At 35.1% G+C, this 23,783-nt stretch overlaps 1 protein-coding gene across 1 annotated transcript in view; it reads left to right on the forward strand.

Moving 5' to 3' along the window:
• The window catches only part of LOC132561177 (uncharacterized), a 64,246-nt gene that overhangs the window by 17,253 nt on the left and 23,210 nt on the right, over positions 1 to 23,783 (forward strand). The gene's annotated exons all lie outside the window — the stretch shown is intronic.

Below are 23,783 nucleotides of genomic sequence, written 5' to 3' on the forward strand. Positions count from 1 at the left end.
TCACCTTTCATCAAATGTATTCACATCTCATCAAATGTATTCAAACTCATTAAATATATTCACCTCTCATCAAATGTATTCACCCCTCATTAAATGTATTCACCCCTCATCAAATGTATTCACCTTTCATCAAATGTATTCACCTTTCATCAAATGTATTCACCTTTCATCAAATGTGTCCACCCCTCATTAAATGTATTCACCTTTCATGAAATATATTCGCTTGATAATTGGTATCCTACCGATATGTGTATTATAACAGTTTCAGATTAAGATTGTCGCCTTACTAGGTTATAAAATCATCTGCTATAGTTCGGAGGACAACATAGTGCAACAGAATATGTTGAATTATTCAAGGCATAAAACTGAGGTTGTGTTTCGATGAATAGGAATGGGTACTGTATAAATGACCCGTTAGGAGACAGGCTATGGTAAAATTTAAAAGTAGCACAAGTTAAGGGATATCATATTGGTAATGCTATGCATTTATTTCATGTGTTTAATCAATCAGACTAACCAGTATTTCAAGTTACATTAACACCAAAGCGGTTTAAAATAGTCATCTCCTGACCAAATAAGACTATAATTTCAAAACTATTACTGGATATTCTCCGCATTGGCACGGAATGGAATGACGCTGAGTTAATATAACTATTGGCCTTTCGGCAATAGGATCAATGTAATTATTTCAAAGATGCCAAGGACACTAATCAAATGAAACACTTCTCAAACGGAATCGTTGGACGTTTACCGTATTTCCATTACTGCCACTGAAAAAAAAACAAACAAAAAACAAAACAAAACCGTTCACAGGTCTTATAAACGCAATGGGTTCTGTTTGTTGTTGCTATTGCTAATTCTTAGAACTGGTTGGATTTCCAACTCAAACACAGACGAGATTATATTGATGAAAACCCAACTCATTAAATTTTGTTTTGAAACTCGAGAAGGTTACTCTCCAAGGTGATCAGGTTTTTGCATAAAAATGCATTCGGCTGATGAAATTATGAAAGGTTACACAAGATGTAACTGGATCAGTTCACATCTGAGGTTGTAAAAGTTGGAATGGCGTTTTTAAGTGAAAGGATGAAATGAACGATGAAGATAAGAGGCGTCTTGAAGATATAATGTGACCGAACGGGCTGCCATGCCAACGCGACATAATATAAATGCAATTGAAGTGTAAATACACTATATAAACGCTATTTAAAAAACCTAAACTTTCATAGACATCGAATTCATTTTTTTGAGATTATGCATAAAAGTCTAAAAAAAAAAACTGGTTACATATTTGTTGAAAATCAACATGTTTAATACCTCATCAACTTTAAAATGTTTTGATTTGTTTTGATAATTTATGTTAACATTCTGGTGAGTAGCAAACTTGTAGTCAAGATAAGTCCCTCAGCCACGGGATTATGTAGAAAGTTTTAAAACTATTAACCGAATTACGACGTCCACAACGTCACAAATGTAGCCCGTAAAATATAGAAAAAGTCATTTCTGCACATCCATAGATAACAAAGCATAATAAACGCAAAAGGCCCTTAGCTATCAACTGAAATCCAATGGTTATTGAACTTCATCCTACTTCAAGTCAAACCGAAGTACAGTAATTATGATCAATAGCATCACCTATCATCTTTAGAACTTGGCTGGATATGCATGAGACAGAGTATGTCATCACAGTCAATAACTGAGTCATTCTAATGATACTGTGATCACGTTGTTATCGTATAAAATTAATCCTGACAAGATATTTATTGCCAATATTAGATAATTGTTACCGAAAAGATATATTCCTTTTTTAATGAGCTTGCAAATGATTTATCGTTTTCCGAGTATGTACAGAGAGTCTTGACTTAAATGTGATTACATACGTTTTATGGTATAAGATTTCGCTCAAAATACAATATGTGTGTCGTTTCAGACAACAATGGGTATTGTTTGTAAGCCTATCTTACTCAAACAGTTATATTGATCTGGTGATATCCACTCGCAACATCGTAAGATTAGCATATTTGTGATAGGTCGAGAAAATGTTCTGAATTTTCCAGGGGCCCAATCGAAGTCGCGTCTTCGATTAATATACAGTGGAATAGAACACATAATTCGATCCCCAAACACGTAATTGAAATGTCAATGGAAATATACAATTTATTACTAATTGGACAATTATATATAGATCAATTTCTCCAATTATTGATTGTGCCCTGCAGGTGTTCGCCCCTGATGGATTTTTTCCATGAGTCATACTATACAAGCCAATACAACACGCATTTTTTTCAGATCAGTTGACGCTGTTTAGTTAATCAAAGGTTTTGTCAGCTTGATTTCGGATAGACAGATAACGGGTAATTCGAAAGATTCTTTCGATCATTCGATAAGGGATGTAGAAAAGTTACAAAAAAACCACCAAAAACAAAAACAAAAACAAAACAAAACAAAACAAACACAACAACAAACTCAACATTAGGAGATGTGAGATGCAAGTCAGATGAAGAATCGATGTGTAGAGAGAAGGGAGCTCCGTTAGTTTGATAGTTCGGGGTACCTAAGTACAGGTAAAGGTAACTTTGGACGTTAGAAATGTCTGTCCTCCAAAGGAAGACTATTGATTACTCGACGTGACAGAGTCAATAAAACGGATGCTTATTGCTCTTTGCTTGATGTTCGGCTTTAAATGCTAATAAATGGTCAGTTCATGGTCAGTTGTATCTAGTAATTCGGGTTGGCGTCCTGCTGTGTCCTGATTACGCTATGTCAGTGTGACGATAACGGAAAAGCGCATTCGAATAATCCAAACATCTGCAATATTCTTTGTATAACTTCGGTAGCATTTGGACAAGGAAAAGCTTTGATGATCAGGATTATTCAATTGTGAAATCATTATGAAAATGGCATGCCTATAAATGGGTGGTGAGGTGGCGCAGTGATTACGCTCTTCTTCACATCAACGTCCAGGATCTTTAATTACCGAAAGGATATAAAAAAAAAAGTATGGGTCAACTGCCTGCCTTTCTCAGTAAGACCCTTTGCGTGCTGCGACCCGGGCCAATAAGAACTACGTATAAGATAAAGGGTAGCCAAGGTTGTTGATTTCAGCTCAACCTGACGCTGTTTTCGGTGGTTGGTTTGATGGTGAATGATCTGTGATATTTCAAGCACAGGCACTCGAGGCCAGGATATTATTTTTTAAACGTTGATTTTTGTTTTAGCACTCATGACTGACGTTATTTAAACGAAATATCAGCAGAATTCAAGTTTATGTGCCGGTTGACAAATCCGAGGTCCACGGTCATTAAAAATACACAAGGCAAGCAACTCCAGATTTTAAAAAAATCGACCCCTCGCTTGGAAACTGGCTCAAAAAAAGTAGTTATGATAAGTTCCTTGTAAAAGAATATGTATCCGTAGGTAGTGTGTATATTTACCTTTTATTTGGTGCATAACATTACAGGCAACGAGAAATTCACAATACGTACATGAGATTAACATCTCAATAATCGGAGATTTTATCGTCCATGTAATTATCTTTGACGGAAGTAACATGCCATTTCAAGGGCGGTCACTCCGACTTTTTGGGAGAGGAGTTCCGGATAGCACTATACCAGTGAACAGGTAAGAAAGGTTCCGATGTCATTACGCGCGTAACTTCAAAATAGATATTTTTATTTCTACAAATACATTTGCAGGGATGGAAAAATAATGGCTGGGCAAAGAAAGTCCACAGTTGCCAACTCGGATACAATATCATGGTAAGGGATTATACAGAATGCATCAAATTTCAATCAAGCTGGCGGTAATGAGAATTTTTTTTCAAAAAAAAAATAGAAAAAAAAAATCATGCAGATAATGAAAAAAGGGCGCAATTTATGAAAAATATCGTGGGGGAAATATATTAACTTAGAAATTGGAAATTAAATGATTTTTTTTCTATTTTTTTTTAAATGCCCAGCCATTATTTTTCCATCCCCGCAAATGTATTTGTAGAAATAAAAATATCTATTTTGAAGTTACGCGCGTAATGACATCGGAACCTTTCTTACCTGTTCACTGGTATAGTGCTATCCGGAACTCCTCTCCCAAAAAGTCGGAGTGACCGCCCTTGAAATGGCATGTTACTTCCGTCAAAGATAATTACATGGACGATAAAATCTCCGATTATTGAGATGTTAATCTCATGTACGTATTGTGAATTTCTCGTTGCCTGTAATGTTATGCACCAAATAAAAGGTAAATATACACACTACCTACGGATACATATTCTTTTACAAGGAACTTATCATAACTACTTTTTTAGAGTCAATTTCCAAGCGAGGGGTCGATTTTTTAAAATCTGGAGTTGCTTGCCTTGTGTATTTTTAATGACCGTGGACCTCGGATTTGTCAACCGGCACATAAACTTGAATTCTGCTGATATTTCGTTTAAATAACGTCAGTCATGAGTGCTAAAACAAAAATCAACGTTTAAAAAATAATATCCTGGCCTCGAGTGCCTGTGATTTCAAGAGGATTTGTGTCATCAAAAGCGATAGCTTTAGGTTGCCGCGATTTTTCGGTTGCGTAATAACTTGTTACAGGTTAAACGCTCGCTTTCCAGCGAATAGTGTCTGTTAGTAACATGAATAAGTGATACCTTTTTATGTTAATATTAAGATTAAAAGTTACATTGAAATTTGTTTTATGTTAACATATTTTACGGATTAAAAAAAGACTATATTTTATCGTATATTTAGAAGTTATAATGAGCGAGTAGTGTTCGCCAAGACACTATTAAATATCCTTCATATTTCCCAATTTCCATGTTGTAATAATTGCAGCAACTTTCGGATACAATTTCATTTCTATAACGTATATACAAACAAAAAAAAAAGCTTTAAATTTTCGAATGAAGAAGAATTGGCAAGATATTTAATATACAGTAAAATGATTGGTTTTGTTGGGCATTACCACCTTAAAAGCAATTCAGTACTATGATCACCATTGCATTTCGTACGAGTAAGATTATTCATAATTTCATATATTTCTTTTTTTGGCTGCTGGAAGAAAAACAGTATGAGCCGATATTCCCGTGGGTCGTTGATGCGTACAAATTAGATATACATTCACAAGTAATTATACTACTGTAATATACAAGATACACCCGCGGTCAGTGTGAGAAATTTGGTATTGATTTGTTCCGTAAGATATATCGGTCAGTAGTTGTATTTAGTATAGTTCTATGTAGAAAACTGCATTTAGGGCAATTTCTATCATTACTAGGGCTTAACATCTGCTGCAATATTCTGCTCGGTACAGCACGCATTGAAATCCTTTACAAAGGGAAATAATAAGCTAGTTTATGAAATCCATCTCCTGTAAGAATGATTGGATTTTGGAGACGTCTTGCATATACGGGTTTTCTCCGATGGCTCAAGGTAGGGGGACAATGGAGAGTCAAAGAATAGGGTCTGCTGTATGCCATGGCATGATCGTAGGAGGGAAATAAAAATTATCGTTTTCATAATCGATGGGTTTCTTCTGTCCGTTTTCGAAGGGACATTGAACAGATTGAAATAGATTCTCACTCATGAAAATACGTAGGATTTTTCTTTTCTTGCTTTTTTCTTTATTTTCAACTTTCGCCCCGCCCTCTATATGATTGTGGGTTTTACGTGGATATCAAACTATGCAAAAGTAACACAAATCGTTTGAATTTTGTTTTGAATCTAATTTGTTGTCTTTATTCACCTGTAACTTCACTTATGTCTTTTGTCTCACTGTTTGACAGCATCTTCAACAGGGTTGGTGGAAAGATTTTCCAACAGACTATTGACATACCTGTGGGAACTGTGTCCCTGTGTTTGCTGACTCATTCTTGTTTTCATACCAGGCTGAAAATTTTGAAGATCTAATCAAAACAGGTCGCAAAGACATTGCAATGTCGTTAAATTTCACATTCAGATAATTGATGACGTCTTTAAATAATAAGAAAGTATGTGCCGATCAGAATCATAAAAACATGACATTAGTCGCTAATCTATATCTTTTCCGAAACCAAAATGGACAGCTGTATGAAAAACATGATGATATCCATTTCCCTATTTTTCATATCTGGATTGCAACGTCTCTGCATAACCAACCTGTGGTGTTTGCATGTCGCAGTCGATTCCATATGTTAAGATCTGTCCCCATTATCACGATTTTTGTACAAAACTCATCAACTGACGAACACAACCGTAACACAGGTTTTCAAAGAATGCAGGTTGATAAAAATGATGGGGAAGATTTACAGTTGTCATTGTGATTTCATTCAGAAATATTTTATTTCTGTATGCGTTATGAAGCTTGACGTGTTTGGTTCTCGTAAGTTTTTCTGTATGTTCCGTTGATGATATCTTGTTCTCGTTGAGAACTTGATTGTGCTTACTTGAATTGACCAGTTTACATGGCGGATGTCGCCGATGACACAGAAGACGCTTACTCTTCTAGCACACCTGGAACACCTAGTCCTTGCTCCTTGTCAGTAGTCTCTCGTTAATTTTTGTCCTAGTTTTGTTGAATTTGAGTTTAAATTATGATTATGTTGGTATTTTTTGTTGTTGTGTGTTACATCGGTTGTTGCAATGACGTTTAATGTAATGTAAAAGCCAGCAACAACAACAAAAAACAAAAAAATAAAACCCAAAAAGTCCCTTTTTCAAAAATGTTACGATATCATAATATAAACCCATACAAATATTTCCCCGTGTTTCTCTCCCCTCGTTGTCCTCTTTCATGTCTCTCTTACCCTACTTAGTTTGTAATTGACGAGGACTAAGGCGTTGTGGGTTTTACGTTTAATTACAGAGGTATCCCGAGCTATCAGCGGAAGGCCTCTGTCGCTGAGTCTGATTGCGCCTGAGACTAAGAGCACAGTAGCCGATGGATACGATCGAGTGAGCAGTGCGGTGAACTCGTGGGCTTGGCAATTCCATCACTGCTTGTGTCTGAACTGGTCATTTCACATATTCTCTTCCTATGGAGCGGTCTACATAACACCTACTGTGTATCCATCATTTACAGAACACTCGCGAATCGTTTTTCAAGTACCAAGGCTCCTTATATGATTAGTCGTAATTAGATTAATCTTTGCACAGAAGTATTTTTTCTTAAGTGAAATGTGACGTATGGTTGGTTAAAACAAGTATACTAATTCCATGTGATTTATATATCTTGAATTACATTAAAAAGACGCAGTTATTTTATGTCATGTTTGAAACCTTGGTTCCTAAATAAGAACGTGAGCAGACAGATAAAAATAATAGCATAAATATATAGATTTATATGATACAAATTAAACAGGATTCACATATAGCTCGTGAATGGGCTACCCGGAGTGTTGGTCTTGACATAGCTGGAGCGATCATACCTGGATAAACTGTTCGGAAAGCTCGGCCATGATGACTTCATTACCTGTAAGTAAATACTTATTTTTCTGTGTAAAACTATGGATACTATTTTGTTAAAATATGTTTTTACCTTATACATGTACACTCAATGTTATATTGCTCAGTATTATCCTAAATGTTGCAGGAGGATTTGAAGATATGCTATAGTTTGCTTGCACTACAACATATACATGTTTTGATTTTTTTTAAAGAGGACGTTCGATCGTAGTTCAATAATTATTCATTAGAATCATAAAACCAATACTGTAACCATCAGTAGGGTTTTCTGGCCTCAAGTTCGTCAAAGTCTTGTAATGTGAAGTATATTCCATAACGACGTATGGAAACTATGTTTTTGTGTTCGTTTAAATTGCGTTTGGAATTTTACGTTGTGTGGACGTCATAAACAATAAAAAAAGTTACACTCAATTGTTTAACAGTTTTACATAAGTAACATCATATTTAATGTCCCGCAAACATATCAAAACAAACTTAAAGACAGCCTCCCTAAGTGAAGTGAGTGTTTGTATCGAAAGTGTTTTCGGGTGGCTGTATGTTCTTTTTATTTAAACCTCATTGTGAAAATGTGGAACTGAATCTAATTTTATAGCGTTGTCACACTGAAGTATACTGTTTATAGAGTCCAGCTGGATACCTTTCCATGCCATTCAACTGACCACAGGAAAACCATGGAAGTAGAACCTCAAACAATTAAAATCCAAACCAAGATATGTGAAAGCGAACAAATCAAAATGCTTTAATTGTCAGGCGGCTTCTCTCATTTTCAGATAAAACGATTAATTCAAACTTTTTGAAATAATGAAGACAGTGTCGCTAAATGTCTTTATCATTACATGACGCTCTTCTTTACCAGGAAAAAAACTGTCTGTGTTATCGACATTTACATCAAATATCTAAAGGAACTCATTATGACGATATTAATTGAACAAAACGTTTCAATCGCATACGATGTGTTTGTTTCACCTAAGTTAGCAAATAATTTAAGTACCTAGAATCGAACGCGAACATGCCTTGCCATGTGCTGAATTGCCTTTTATTAATGAGGCTATCTTTTGATGGATTTCTGATTAATGCTTTGGTTCAGTAAAGTTTGGTAGGTACGGAAATGCGTTGATGAAATTGGCATTGCTTTATATTTGCGCTGAGTGTACTTTTAGAAATGCATATGTGCTTGTGTCATTATGGAAATATTAATTTCAAATATAATACAAGACTTGATCTCCAGGAGATTGGGATACTTTATTCTTAATAAATGACTTTCAGTTAATAATTTTGAGGTCTAGCGTTATCAATGTTTTCATTTTGCTACAATATAATGGCGTGACACTTACTAAAAGAGGAGAAATGAAAGTGTTGTCATATGAATGTGAACGCTGTTGCCCACACCTTTTCCCCTTGTATCGGTGTTTTGTTGGCAATATTTTGCATTGCTATTTCTGTTGTTTATTGGCCGGATATACATATCTATGTGTGATATTACATAAGTTGTTATTTCAAAGGAAATTTTTGTATTTATGCAAGACCTCTCGGGCAAAATTTGAAATTTCGAGTCAATGGTGTTGTATTACAATAAAAAAAAAAGGTGGGGGGGGGGGAGAAAAAAAGATACAGGTCAACATTAGATTTATTGCTAAAGGAATTTAAACTTTACTTGTATAATGTAAGCCTAATCAACGAAAAATCAATTGTAAAATGTAATTATCAAATACCAATTCCATTATTGTTGGAATTTAAATTGGAATGATTTCACCATGGTACACTTGTTAAAAACTGAATTACATTCTAATACGATAAAATGACGAATATAATAGTAAAATGAAGCAGAAAACACGTTTAGAGAACTGATCGAACCCAACAGAATATCAACAAAACAAACCGTTTCTTTCAAAATCTTTATTGTGCCTATTCCTTTCATCAGGACCGATTTCAGCTACACCAACGTAAGAGAAGGAATTAGAAAAAAAAATCAATAGAAAATTCATCAAAAATTAATGCTGAAAACCTTTCACAACATCGAATGAGTGTTTGATCTTATCGACAATCTTTTTTCCATGTCAAAATCGACAAAATATTTTTTGTACTTCGTTCACAGTATACAGATTTGCCGTAGCGATTATCGTATCATCTAGGAATAATATAACAGCCAGGGTTCGCTGAATGATCTCGTGTTCAGAAATATCAACTTATCCGATTGTAGGTAATAATGATACACGATAGCAAATCATCGTATTAAAGTCAATAGCTACTTCCATATTCCTGAATTTTACCTTATCTTGATATGTAAACATGTAGACTAATTTGAAAAGTTAGCTTGTCCTTCAGGTTTTAGAATGAGTACTTTGTATCTAATTCATCATAGAACTCTCGCTTCAGATGGCTACATTGTGGGTGTCATATTGTTAGTAGATTTTGAAGCCCCCTCAGATCTGTTGTAAATGAAAGAAATATCGTACCGAATATTTATGAAGACATGCGTAACAGGAACTACGATAAAAGCCAAAAGTTTGTAATGAAATGAAAATTTTAGAAGCTATTGATTATAGTTGAATTGGTTGATTAACAGTGATACACCAGATCTACAACAGAAGTCCGTTACATAATCAGAGAAACTGTATGAAATGTCTTGTAATTTGTCAGATATTTGCTTAAAGATGGTCACTGCTGAAGAAAATGTGAATTTTCCAAACAAAGTGCAGTTTTAATTTTGTAATCTCCAAAAATGTCTAATTATCTAACTAACGAGAAAACCTTATCGAACTCGACAGACTGATTATATAACATGCAAATCAGGCAGCCATGAAGCCTTTGAATCCCACAATCCTTTGCGATATCTACGCTTAAATTAAATCAAATTCACGCTTTTTGTTTTGTTGATGTTGCATTGTTTTCAATACATATTGCCACTGTTCTAAATAAACTTCGAGATAGCTCTATTGTCAAGGAAATATTATCCTGGTCAAGCCGAGCACTCACTTGTCAAATATGGTAAAGAAAACAGGAATAGACATCTACGAGTAATCTCAAGGTCTGCTGTGACGGCGTTTTTGCACCATAACAACTGATATCTCTGCTACTTAAATCATTGTGTACAACGTTTAAAAAAGAACCAGCATACGTTTCGTGATTTTACATATTAAGATGTCTCCCTGAGGTCAAATTTTGGGTAGGTTGTCATAATTGTGAAATTGATATTACGACAATTGCACATACAAGTAAGCTTGCTACTAAATCATTGTCAAGGCTTTTTTACAATCAATTTCCATACACAGTAATTAAGATAAGCTGTTTTTTGTACAATTTAAGTAATTGATTCCTGTAAAATGATAATACAAGTCTATATTATGGATGATATCGGAAAAGTGCAGTTGCAACAGTAAATATCGATATGTTTTGTTTAAAAGGTACTGACCTGGTTAGTATACTTTGACATTCAGACCAATGCGGGAATGTTATCTCCGCGTATTTTTATAGTTGCATTTACCACTTCAATAGTGCTTGGTTGTTGAGCTTCATACCTTCATTTCATTTCATGTCAAATTTGCAATATGGTAAAATGTTAGTTTCCTTTTATTCTGTGTATTTATTTAGCGTTCTAAATCCTCGCGCAAAATTCAAGAATACAGAAGACAGGACCATCGGATGATGGGATAAACATCATGGCTGATTTTATAGGGCATCACGGTGAAATATCAAAACATTTGAACAGTACAATGGCTCCCCAGATAGCCAGCTGCTTTGTCCTTACTCTTTACGGCATTGAAATTTTACAAAAGAGACCTTTTCAGCTCATCACATAGTTAAAACTTGGCATTAGACAGAGACCAGTAAAACCTAACATCATATACATTGTACTTTGGTGTGTTTTCGTTCGAGGACATGTCCCAAAGCTCCGCTCGCAAGTTTGTTTTAACTAAACTTAAACTGTACTTATTCAATGTATATGTAATGGTTCTGGTGTTTTTTATGTATATTTTTTGTGAAAATCCTTCCTGAGAACATCCTTTTCTACCTGTATACCTATGTTCTTTCAGTCATTGCAGTACTCTTTACGACAGGGCGTCTTGATCCTGACCAAATCATGTCAGCGTCAGTGCCCTAGGGAGATTATGCAACTTCTGTGACGGATGCAGGGCACTTGCAAAAATCTCATTATAGGGTAACGTCAAAACTTGAATTACGATTGTAATTTGCGGGACACAAGGAGTATTTCATCTTGTCAAAATAGTCTCAAACCAATTATTACACCATGTCTGAAAACCGTACCGTATTTATTTCATTTACTTTCTCATTCATGATTGCGTTATTTTTTTATTTCTCCCTTTCTTTTATTAATTTAGCAGCTTTACAATTTGGAACAATCCAACCAACACACCTGCTGATAGGTATGTAGAACATCTACATAAAGACGTCTCTCATGAATTACACTGTATGCACCTTTCTATTGACCGTCCACCAAAATGAAGGTTTTATCATGATATCTTAAACCTGAGTGGTACTCTCTTCTCCCTACTTGTCCTTGTCCTTCAACATTGAATGACATCAAAGAGGATTAGCAAGCCCTTTGACAGTATGTTCTGACTGGGTATGTGTCGTGCTGTCGTGTCCATGGTTATAATATTTCATGTTCATGACCTTATACCTCACCAATTAACGTGCCGAGCCTATATATGATACATTCTATTAGAATTCATTGACATCAATGATATCAAGATATGCTGGTGTTCGATAACATAAAAAACAATAAAGTAACCCTTTTAAAAACTGCATAACATATGATAATGATAGCGTCGTTTTCGGTTCACCTTTTAACAAGTGAGAGTTGACTTCTTGTTGCCCCCGTTAATGTTATAATGAACCATGTAATCAAATTGAATTATATACTCTGGCTGATGCAAAGACTTGAAATTCCCAAACTACAAGTATTTAATTTCGGAGAATTAATGAACTTTGACAGAATAACATTTATGATAAAGATTAATCTTAATTTATCGAAGAATTACATCTGAGTATCTTTGAACAATAATAACTATTATGACAACGTTAACGGTCCGTCAACACATAAAGGTCATCATAGCCTTTAACAGATGAAAGACCTAGCGATCAAAAAGGAAATCAAACAAACTTAAAGATAAATGACAAATGCTGGAAAACTTCAATGATTGTATTATCTAAAAAGATTAAAATGGTAAGTGATATTCTATAATATAGACCACCATCTTTCAGATAACGTATAGTTTTTATAAACCTGTACAGTTTCAAAAAGGGTCTTAAGACCTGTAATGTTACGATAAAAAATTCTCGAGAAGACTGAAGGTCAATGCAGTCCAGTAACATGTTTAACGGTGAATGCTTGATCACATCCTATACACCGAGAGTTTTCTTCGCCTTTCAACATATATGAATGTGTAGTGTATGAAGACTGGCAAGGACAGCTTCGTCTCGGTGGTTGTCTCTATAGCATGGATGCCATTCACCGATGATAGGTTTTACGGAATGCAATTTATTATCGGTTTATTGATATCTTTGAACAAGTAACGTTACACTTAGATAACGCCGCCAGAGGGGTCCACTAAAATGCTGCTTTCAATGTCTGAATTATATTTCTACTTTTCTCCATGCAAAGAATATATTCCTGAATGTAAGAAGTATTAAATCATAGAAGGTGCAAACTCTGGGAAAACGTCAAATTATTGTCAAAGAATAAAGTTTAATTAGACACATCGATATTTTATGATCTTTTAATTTGGCTTTAATGAAAAATTGTGGGAAGTAAGTACGTCAATTAGTTTCACAGATGAATCAGAAATAACTGGAAGACGAATAATTTGTCTTGAGGCACACTTTATGTTCAACGTAGCAGTTGCCCTATACTCTCCAAGATGGAAAATTCCTGAAAGAGTTTTATGGATAAGTTTACTCAGGGTACTCAGTGTTGCTGGCTTAGTGTATAAATATCGAGCATGGTTTGATTTTAAATAACACGGTGACAATATGTATAATTGAATATGTTTTATCGTTTTCTAGCCTCTCACAGAGTTACTAGCAAGAGGCCATTAGAAAACATGCGTGATATCACATATCGTATAAAAAATATGTCTTGAGAGGTCCACATTTGTTAGATGAACGGATCGTAAAATTCTGTCACGTTCAAATATTCCATGTGTAGATCATAGATTCATTAGCTGTTATCAACTTTGAAAACACGCTACGTGTGGAAGTAAGCATCTGGATGATATCACTATACACTGTCATGAAACATTATCCACATGACTCTTTGATTGCACGGCGTGTACGACTGATAATCAGACAGACATGTATAAAATTCAATGGCTCCACCAATACAAGGTCACATGCTATGGAAGTCGGTAGGGCCGAACGAATAATAGCGTTTACCGAAAATCCTCAGACTAAAGAATCTCTATCAGACTCAATACATCAAGTCCGTATCCATGTACTGTAAAGTAAGAGTTGGAAGACTGTTGAAAATTGGGGAAATTGGTAGCAATTGATGATATTTTTACATGTATCTTTTTAGTTTTGTAGAAGTGAGAAACAGGAGGAATGGAAATAACCAGGAACATTTTAATGGTATTTAAAATTAACATGCTACCTTACCAAATTAATCTTCTAAACTTGTCATAGTGTCATTAGAAATAGAAAATACTTAGCTTTTAAACTACCATCTGGTTAAGACAAATCCCTATTGACACAATGTACACAAAAAATTCAATTTAATTATAACTTCCCACCAACAACTGTGGTAACGGAGTCCTCCCGAAGTACAGGAGGCGAGTACATGGAGGCTACGGTTTGTTAGTCCGAGTCTTCTTGTGATAGTGTAGCGCTGATGCTGACTTGATATAGTGCTATCAAAATGTCGTATACTCTTTCGATCATGCAATGGGGCAAACAAGTTCAATTCTTCCGCTAAGCCTGCTGAGCACATATACAGTGTTTGTATTTAATCGTAGTGACTTAAATAATAATCAACAGAAAGATACCGACACGTCAGCGTAATTCAAACTAAACAAAACTAGGGCAGAATATGAACAAAAGAAAGACACGGATACTCCCGACAATGTACAAGTAGAATAATACCATTTGTCCCGGAAAAGTAAGCAGCTTTTGCTTCAACGACGACAACCGCCATGTTAACCTTGGTCAATCCAAGTAAGTAATGTCACGTTCTCATATGAGAACAAGATATACAACAACGGAACCAACAGGCAAATTAGCACTTCCAGGTTAATATGCACAAAACAATAGAATAGTCTTCAATGAGGTCACTATGATGACCGCAAAACTACCACGTGATAAATTAGTTATACCATAAGGACATCTTCCAAAAGAAATTTTAAAAAATTAAGGTGGAATAATACAAACATGAACTATAAATAATAGGTACTAATAGGACTTGAAAGTCATTAACTTTTTACACAAAACAGGTACAGCTGTACACTGATTTACTTTTAATTGGTTTATAAACTGTCTGAGATAACGTCAACCAGAGTGCTGAACAACATATCTTCCCTTTTTTTGACACTTAGAATATACCCTGACTGTAACAAATGTATTTCTATACTTTCTCTTCTGAAAACAAAATCAATCCACGATAAGGATGCTAGTTTTATGTTGCTTCCATGATATAAAACACTCGAACATCCGATTTCAGATGTGTGTATGTTCTTGCGTTTAACGACAGCATATGTTAATCTCGATTGAAGTAAATTGATTTTTTATGTATGTCGGGGTATCGGATATGTCAAAGTTAAACCTTCAAATATGCTTGTACATGTGTCATTTTACGACACCCTTGTAGCAATATGCAGTTCGGAAAGATTGAAATCTTTAAGCTATTCTTCTTGATTTTTGGTGTATCTTTTGTTTAATCTGTTATACCATTTAAAAGTTTTGTTGTATCTTGTTCACAAAGGAAACTTCACACGAAAATATTTTGAGATAAGTCGTTCAAAAACGAAGGTGTATTAGTTAAAGCTGTATGTTCTCATCAGACCTTGACATGTTGGAATCCCAGACAAGGCAGATCGTGCACCAACACGGCCCTGATGCTACCATATATTCAGTTTTAACTCAATCATACAGGTTTTACACCTGTTATAAGACGACTTTAATGCAAATGTGGCAGAATGATTGTGTAAAAAGCAAATTGCATTCGGTGAAGCCTAAATCAGGGAATGTTATTGAAGCTATGGAGAAAGGTTTCGATACGAGGTTGTTCTAATCTGTCTACCAATTGGTAATTCAGTTTTCATAGATTCCTGTCTATTACACTGTGATGGTGTACTGTATACCACGCAGTGAATAGTTTACGGTAAAATACCTTTTTATATTACTATCGCTAGTAAAAAATATCGATTAGAAACAATCAATATACAAATAATGGATTGCTTGCGAGTATAATTATGAATATTGTCCTGTTAGCTTGACATTTAACTCCAACATATGTGTTTGATGTTGTTCCTTTTAGAAGTCTTAGGTCAACTGCGACCTTTTGCTTCTGTCGAGCGTCCGTGAAAAAACTTCGAAAATCCTAAACTCTTCATAGATGGAAAAGTTAATAGGCGCTTAACCAAAAATGTTAATTTCTTGACCTTAGGTCTTACGAGAAGTAGGAAAACTTACGATATTTTATGGAAGGAATTTTCTTTTTGAGCAACTCAAACCTGGTAAAAATTATAAGTGTGTGATGAACGTATGAATGTATGCACATATTGACAATGTCTCACCCACAGGGGCAGATGGGAGGGGTTCAAAATTGGTCATTTGCACTTGGATAACATGTATAATGTAATTATACTACTTTATTGACAATATCCTTTCTATGACATGTGTTGGAACTGTTATTTAACTCGTTTGACCGTTATGACACTGGGACCTTCTTGTTCTTATTGTTTTCATTCCACGAGAAGTTTCGTTCTCCGAATTATAGCCAAAAACGTTTGGACTGTTGCCAAGCCATTCTTTATGCTGATGTAATACAAAGTACTATTAGTGTATTCAGGTATTTCCATACAGGAGTACATGTAGTGGAATCGTTTTACTCACCTGATTAACTGAACGATTGAGCACAACAGGTACTTTCTGATTGCCCTGAAACTAGGTAGACTGTATGTAATGTATATTATATAACGCCAGCAATGAAATCATATTGTAGATCGATGTAAAATATGCATCTAAAAACTGAGGCTCTTTATCATTATCATCAATGTCGTCATCGGAAGTTCATTTAATAATTATCGCTAAAATGCACCTGTATATTTTTCAGAGGTAATCGGTTATCGATTTTTTACACTTACAAAGAAATCTGTTTGGTAAAAAGTAATGTCAGGGATAGCCTGTTATGGACACATTTGGTTTGCGTTGGTCTACCAGGCGGAAATAGTTTACTACAGACCAGACGAATACTGTATAAGGTAAGATATTTATGAACGTTCTTAAGGTCATATACATTCATGAACTTATCCATAAAGTGAATATATCCTTAGGTCGGCGCTATTCGATTAAAGGTAGCCGACACATTTTTACTAAAAGCTTTGTAATATGCCTCAACATGATAGTCAATTATAAATTATCGAACGAACAGTGGGTCGTCTCGGCGAACTCCGGTAGGTGTAACACAGACGATGTGTTCGTGTTGACTGCAGAGAAAGCATCAATATTTTAATCCGTGAAAGCATGTAGGATTGTCCGGTGACACAAATAATCTAGCCATGGTTTTCAAAAGGCGTTATATTGGCTGTATTATATAGCAATATATTTGTTCATTTATTGACGCATGGACATGTACGCATATTCGAAATATATGTTTTATAGTGTCACAAAAAAAATTAGTTGAGCGAGTACATTTGTTTACTTGAAACATATCAGTACACAGTCTTTGAAATTCTTTGTGTCATATATCTAATAAAACTATGGAAGTTTTGAAAAGAAAATGTATTAATGTTCTTTCTATTTTTGGTGTATACGTAAGCTTGCCGCATACAGCTAATCTCTATATATAGGAAGTTCCGACATTCCATTCATGTATAGCTTTACAGAAGGCTTTTCGTTGTCATTGGTTGTTCTAAGTGTTTTGTTTATCATTCCCTACTAAGTCAAACCCATTTGTTTTCTAAATGCTCTTTAAAAGGACCACTTTCAGACAAAGTGGGAACCTAAACCAACATAATTTGAATGTGTATACAAAATAAATCTTTTGAACCTATGGCAAGGCTTTAGACGGGACATACATGAGTATGATAGTCATTCAATTATTTAGGTTACGACTGGTTTGCCTGTGGTCGGTACAATGTATGGCCTGACCGGCTATGTTCCTTTCTTAGTATGTTACGGTGTAGTGACACTATAAAGTTGACATCGGTTTCCTAATATCATCAGGAGGTTTACAAGACCATAATACAGCCTCCCATAAAGACAGGAACAAATATGTTGAATCTGTCTTCAAATGACTTAAGATGTTGATATGACGTTAAACGATATGTCGTTTTTCTATTTGTATTTGTCAAGTGATCAAACTTCTGTTGGATTTCAGTCGCAGAGGTTTCCCGTTACTTGTATGTCTTTCAAATTGTGGCACGGTTGAGAAACTACAAATATACTAAACATTCACCCAGTAAAATTAATTCTATGAAATTCATTGGATATTAGTGCTTCTACATCTTACCATTTGGTTTTTAACATATATGCTGACTAATTTTAATTTTCCTCGGTCGTCCTCAGGGTTTAAATAATTTAGGCGTTCACCTAGACGCCCGGGGTTTGATTCATGGCACGGACGTGAAAATGTATGAGGAGACCTGCCTGACCACGTAGATTTTGCCCGGTTACTCCGCTTTCCTCCCACAGTAAAACCCCTCACGCTCTTCCATTGAAGCCAACAAGAGTGATTGATATCAGCTTAAAGCTTGTTTCACTATTGTTGTAAAATGAAAAAAGTTTATATTTATATTAAGTATTTTTTACGTCAACAAGCCATTGAAATAGAGAAAAATAAATTATGTAAGGAACGAAGTGAACAACAGTAAATACATTAAATACATACAACTTGGAAATATCTCACAAAGCAAGGGTTAAAACAAGTGAACGCCAGCACAGAACATAGTTACGGTAAGACTTGTCGGTCATAACAATGACATTTGTGTCTCATGTAGACTTTTGGTATATTGAATTTTAATGATAATGAGAAAGTGTTAGCCTGCCACAGCCTTGGTTGTACAAGATGCAGGCTTTGGATGCCGATTATTACACAGTGATTTATTACTTTCCACAAAAGTATGCGATATCTTCCAAACCCTCGAATAAATAAAAGCTTCTAATATGCCGAGAAAAGTAATTCAATCCGATCCTTGATCTGTCGTACAAAGTCCTGATAAAACCTTGACAATATCTTAATTTGCAATTGACACTGTTACAGATTAATTGTTTTACCTTCAAATGATTTTGTAGTTTGTCTGAGAGAAAGCGAAGAAAGGCCTCGAGGCATAACAAGACAATTCATTGGACCTTATTTACCTTGCTTCCAGCCCGAATGTTTATATGCTAGAGCATTTCATTCGTATAGATACAGTAATTATATCTAATTTTTTGTTTTTCTGAAAGTTTTGAACGTTATATGACTTCAATGATAAATTTGCTGTTTGTATATGTGAGTATTTTTGGCTTCCACGTGATTGGTTGTTTGAGATCGGTTAATTAATGACAATATTTGTTTATCATTTCTTTGCCCAAATAACGTTCATTGTGTTGAGTGGTCACCGCGAACATAGTGATACCCATTTAAATGGAATACTTGAATGGAATCTATAGCCGTCGCTGCAACTTTGGTAACTTCAACGTATTCGGCGGGATTCATAATTTATACGACGATTATGGTGTTACCACTGTTACCAGAGAGCTATCTCAATCGATTACATTGCATATAATCTCGTTATAGAAGGATTGATCCATAGATTAATTTCCATAACTCTTAATATTTATAACAAGCTATTTTAATGTAATCTTGTAATGGAGAAATTAATGTTTTCATCTATTTCCATTAAACGAAGTAATTAGTTTACGTGGTGCTTTAAGGCAGTCTGGTCATTGTTGTTTAGGGAAATGTCATTCGATGCCCTGAATATTGACGTTAAGAGACAAAATTGATGAAGTTTTGATTAACGCTCGATTTAGTAAGGTATTGCTCACGCATTTGCGAGGATGTTTTATGAATTTATCTTCTGAAATGGATTACTTATTTAGTTTGACATTGTCATTGCAAACTGTTATCTTTGCATATTTCTTCAACGATTGAAGCACAAGAAGCTCGAGGATCACAATCTGCAGTTACTACAATTATTTCACTTGAATGTCTTTAATACAATTTTTTTCAGAAATTGAGTATTCTTTTCATAACCGACTTGTACGACACTCATTATCATTTCCAAGGCAAAAGACGTTCGGCTATATAATTTCTTACCAGCCCAAGACGAGACAAACTTGAGGGGTGAACATAGCAGTAAGGATGACATCATTCTAATATTAGTATCAGAAGGTATAATAATTCAAGCAATATTATTTATATGCGGATGTGCTATTGCGGTGTGATGACTATATTGCAAATTAACCTACAATACAGATGACAGAGATTTTATCAAGTCTAAGCATCCTCCCTCTAGCTATCTTCCCAGAAAAATAAGTACATGCTAATGCATAAAAGTAAAGGGCCGAGGCCATTTAAATTGAAAAGAATGCGTGAGTGCGTGCTATGTTGTCTAACATCGACAGCCGACTGCCTAGAGTTTTATTCAAATGGCATTGTTATCGAAATTGACACATAAAATATATCCGGGTGTGCAAAAGATATTGCAGTGGCCACGTTTGTAATTCCCCGAGCTGTTTTGTATTCATGAGTTTCACAGGTTGTAATGTGGCATTCTTTGTATTTCCATTACAAAATATACTATTAAGCATACACAAGGAAAGATTGGCGGGTTCTTTAAACTGTCAGCTTGTCGTGACAGTTGCAGAAATTAAGTGAACGAGGTCATAGTGTGTATAGTTAGGGCTATTTGTTGTTATCCTTAAAAGTAATACAGACTACCACTAATGTTCTAACAGTTTTCAATATTAATCATATAATCACATAATTCAGATAACATTACCAACCTTACATGTGTTTCCTTTCGCAAGTATATAGTTGTTTGATGAATGGATGATATACGATTGAATTTCGAAATTTTAGATAACATAAATGTGTAATTCATTTAAATGCATATAAAAAAGATATTAACTAGAAGTCAATTTGCGTTTGAAGTTTGACATGTTTTGATGCTCGAAAGGATTGCTGTTGGTTCTGTTGTTGTTTGCCTTGTGCACCGTGCCATTTACCAAGATTTACAGGCTGGCAGGGTGTGGTCGATGAAGCTGAAGGTGCTAACTCTTCCGGAACAATATTGATTAACATTTGTTCAACGGATGCTCAATGTCTATGGTTTTGAATCACTGAAAAAAGGGATATATATTGAGGATCTTGAAAGAAGCAGAGGTCAGAACAAGATATTTAAAGGGAGCAAAATTACACATGGCACTGATGAACAAATATAGCTGCCTTGGAGGTAAGGCGTAAGATTTGTAATTACTATCTCCATTGCATGACCACAAGAGGAGGACGAACTTCAGATAAGATTTTTCTCATCTTTTTCAACTACTTTCCCTGATATCTGAAATATAACTGCAACAAAGTTATCCTTAAGTTAAACTTTTGCCTACGTGAGGACGCCTTTCACTGTTGTTCCCGATCGAGTTATACTTGAAACTTTAGAAATGGTAATTAATTCTGCCTGCTTGACACCTCACACTGTGGTGGTTTTAACGACAGGTTTGGCCGCTGTCAATATATTGTGTCAGGATGGAGTGTCCTGCTGGTTGCCTGCGGCATTATACTCCAGTGCGATACATGGAACATTATAAAGTCGGCTTTATTTCCGTACTAAAACAAGATGGCTTACCAGGGCATACCACAGGCTTCCAAAAATACACGCAAATGACTATATCTGTTGATATAGACGTTTAATAATACAAAAAACCAAATTAAACCAACCTTTGAAAAGGTACGAACAAGAAAAAAGAGAGTGCCTTATTCGGAAACATGAGTAATAATCCATATAGCTAAACAGATCTCCTTCTGGCTGCTCGCCGTCTTCACGTCACAACCAAAACTTCTGCCAGGGATGACAAACGTTTACTTTCACTTTTCGGTTGCCTCCTTCAGACACTTCCTGTTAGTCTGTAGACAGAAGCTAGCTTAAAACATGAATGCGTTGATACTGTCGAGGAAGGTATTGCAATCTGGTGAAATTACACACCATTTAAATTATAAGATTCATTGTTATCAGAAGAAACAAATACGGAACAATATTTTCAGGTGGTTGAAATGTCCTTAGAGTTAAGATTAAATGAAAATATTGACAATGGATACTAGAACTAGTCAACAGGCATTTCAAAGTCGCCTTGACACAGAGCGTTCCACATTTTACTTTAGTCTGTTTGAGTTTTGATAGGATGTGAAATGGTACTCTGGTTCCCTTTCACAGTAAGACAACTTACATTTATATTCGTTCAAACAAAACATGAGTACTACAGGGTGCTATAGCTTGGTCAAATAAATGAAGTTGTATGCCGTCTCATAACAGAATATATGAAAATTATTAGTGGTTGATTTCGTGTCCAAATTAAAACCGGTACATGTTCGACGGCGAGCAAGGTATTTTTTTCTATTGATGGTTTCATTGGTAGGAGCTGTCTTTTTCAGTTTGAAGGGTTATAAATGATTGAGTAGAGTATGATATATTACCTGTCAACGACTCATTGGTAATGATTGATTACAATCAACTACTCACACGAACCATGCAGAATGCATTCTATTCCGAATTTACGAGAGCGCACATTTTCCATAGCAACCATTATATGTATTGTTAAAACCTTAACAAATTAGATGGCATCAGACAACCTCAGCGTCTTTCCTTTAGTAAATAAGTGAGACTTGACTGTTGGTAACTAGGTGATGCTTGACCAGTAAGTAAGTATATAATACAATTGTCAATTGGTAATATTTGACAATAAGCTAGTGTCCTGGTCTGATGTACATTGCCTGTTGTTTGTGTAACGTGACCACATGGAGTGAAGTGTATATAATGTGACATTTCAGTCTGATAACACTTAAACATATCCTTTGAGTATTTTCCACGTCGCTCCTTTTTTATCTTATTTAGCTGCAAACGGTACATTAATCTATTACCATTAAAGATCAAAGGGATGAATGGATCAAAGGGTGAACTTTGTGTAAGAAATATCAATGTAATACAACATGTCTTAGAGATGAATAGACGTTTGGTACAAAGATTAATTCTAACGAACATATATACACACATAAATATATACATTGTATATCGTTATAAATGTTCATATCTTAGGGAACAGAATGACAGCTTTCGGGTAATGTTGAATCCCTTTATTCTGCCAGGAAGTAACATCCGAAACAAACAACCTAAGTATCATCCAGGCGTTTGCTTAGGGCTACCACTGCATTCATAGCCATGTTCTTGTATTGATTAGTCTTTTTACCCACTAAACTGGTCAAGCGGCCGAACTAACGGAGCAGAAGCAGCAACTTGTTTGGTAGGCACAATCTGTATGTAAGACCGGACTTATGCAGTCATGAGTGAAAAAACTCCCAGAATCGAAACTGTATGGATTAACATATCAATACATATACATGTATTATTTTATAAAATGTTCGTAAGCAAATATGCCTAATTAAATATTGGGAACACTACAGCACGTTCGTCAATATAAAGATATCAAAGCAAATAACATGAACTATATAGAGACAAAGTGTTGACCACTTCAATGAGTGTACGTCGTCTACCAATTGCGAAAATATCATGTCTCCTCGAACTTTAGGTAAATATGTAGGGAAATAGGAATGGATAAAAAGTTTCTTTTAACTTTATTAATTTTATAGCTCATATGATACGGATATTTTATAATCACTGTGTCAAATTAGCGAATATTTTTTATTTTTGGTTTACTGCATACTAGTAATAAGATGTGTCACTGGTGTATGCTGCTGCTTACCCACTACTTCACAATTAAAGTAATATGTACATATTTTACTAAAATATGAATGTGTTCAGGTAGTTATAATAACAATATGACTCAAAAATGCAGTGTTGTGACATACAATGTACCTTGTTTCTAGAAGGATGTTTTCCAACGAGCACTGCTCTATTTGATAGCAAAATATCAAACATGTTTCCTTAATATTCATCAGGAAGCGTTTGCTCTTAATAC

The sequence above is a fragment of the Ylistrum balloti genome, unplaced genomic scaffold (assembly GCF_031769215.1).
Source record: "Ylistrum balloti isolate Yb309-2 unplaced genomic scaffold, AGI_CSIRO_Ybal_v1 Utg371162, whole genome shotgun sequence".
In the NCBI taxonomy this organism is placed as follows: Eukaryota; Metazoa; Mollusca; class Bivalvia; order Pectinida; family Pectinidae; genus Ylistrum; species Ylistrum balloti.